The following is a 1880-nucleotide window of genomic DNA, read 5'->3' as shown; positions in this document are numbered from 1 at the left end:
GTGTGTGTGTGTGTGTGTGTGTGTGTGTTAACTGTATGAGTTAAAACTGTATGGGCAATCTTAGTTCTTGAAAATAGGGAATATTTTTTCTCACCTAATTTCAAAGAATGAAATCTTGCTTTCCAAAATGCTGTGTAATAGGGGATGTTAGGTTACAGACTTTTTTTTCCATTTAAAAAAATACCCTTACATATTTAGAAACTGATTTTGCAAATACTATTTTACCTGTTTTGTGATTGATTTTGTTATAAAAGCTCATAAAAAAGAATTTTAATGAAAAAGAATCTAATGATGACATTAAATGAAAGTTTTAGAATTAAAACTCATTTGTAATACCCCGTGCTAAAAGTAATGCCTGCCATTTTTGTATATTTTACTCTTGAAAACATATTTTTACATTGTAGCAGTAACTATATATTTTGAAACCTATTTTCATTTAACAAACAGATTTTTCCACATTTCTATTACTTTGAAAACCATCAGTTAATCAATGTGTTAATCTTATATTTCACTGATATCTTTATTTTAAATTTTGGTTTATTTAAATTATTTATTTTTGCTATTATAAATAACTATTAAGCATCTTTGTCCATTTATCATTTTGCTTTTGGTTTAGGTTCTTTGAAGTGAAATATTTAAGTTAAAAGATGAGTATCTGTATGGTTCTTACTAAATTGCTTTGCAAAAGGGTGATACCAATTGATAATAACAAAATGTGTGCCAATTTCACAACAGTTTGGTTTGTATTGGTGATATTTCATTGGTGATAATACCACTGGTGATATTTAAATAAAACGTTGCTAACGTAATGGATATGAAACAGTATTTCACTGTTGGATTTAATTTGTATTTCCTTGATTCCTGGAGAGTATGAATATTTTCTGTGTATATCCTTATGATTTGTATGTATTCTTAGGTAAGTCACTTGTTTCTTACACCTCGACCATGATGTCTTTAAAGTCACAAAAGAAGACATTTATTTGTACACGAAAAGTGCAAAATGTGGAAATATTATAAGAGAATATGTGCCTTGCATTAGCTCTTCACTTGAAGTGATGCAGTGTACACCTGTTGGCATGGAATCACTTGTGACATCTAGAAAGTGGTTTCCTTTCAGATTTTGTTTTGTTTCTTCCTCAGAAATTTGCATGAGTAGGAGTTACGACTTCAGTCTTCCTTTGATCAATTTTAGCATCTATTCTGCAGATCGTATCCCTGACTCCGTCTACCTTCTTAGAAGTGTGGGCCCTCGATCGCAAGGGGTTCCATGAGTTTGGAAGGTTCAGTCTGAACATGACTACATTATTGGCCAGGCCACACTGAGCACGTGATCTCTCGGGTGGTGAGCTCACTGTTGTCTTCTCATATGAACGATGAGACAATATTACTAGTGTGCAAAGAAATCTAGAGTCACAGACACTGGCAATCTTAAAGCTCTGATGAGCAGTCTACAGTTTTGTTATTTTAAAGTTTTTGTTATTGAAATTTTTAAACTTATATGAAAGTAGAGAGAATAGTAGCATGACCTCGCATGCATCCATCACTCAGCTTTAATAATTATCAACTTTTAGTGATACATTATTATTAATAATAAGTTAATAGTGCGATCGAGGCTGTGCATATATTTTTCTGTGACAGAACTGAAATTGTGACTTACTGTCTATATTCTCCATGTGACTCGGCACAGTAACTGGCAAATAATAGTTATTCAGTGAGCTTTGAAAGGATTTGTTTAATCATCTATTCATCAAATATGGAGTACCTCTTATGAGCACAGTGCTATACAGTTGGGATATAAAGTTGAATAAGCAAAGCATGGTCCATATTTTCAAGTCTTTATATTTAGATATAGTATTTTTATATACAGCATATATTTCTAT

At 31.8% G+C, this 1880-nt stretch overlaps 1 protein-coding gene across 1 annotated transcript in view; it reads left to right on the top strand.

Moving 5' to 3' along the window:
* The window catches only part of POLA1 (DNA polymerase alpha 1, catalytic subunit), a 282451-nt gene that overhangs the window by 110838 nt on the left and 169733 nt on the right, over window positions 1–1880 (top strand). The gene's annotated exons all lie outside the window — the stretch shown is intronic.

This window comes from Pteropus alecto, unplaced genomic scaffold, assembly GCF_000325575.1.
Source record: "Pteropus alecto unplaced genomic scaffold, ASM32557v1 scaffold659, whole genome shotgun sequence".
NCBI lineage: Eukaryota > Metazoa > Chordata > Mammalia > Chiroptera > Pteropodidae > Pteropus > Pteropus alecto.
The sequence above is the reverse complement of the archived record's forward strand: the minus strand, read 5'-3'. Positions and strand labels throughout refer to the sequence as shown.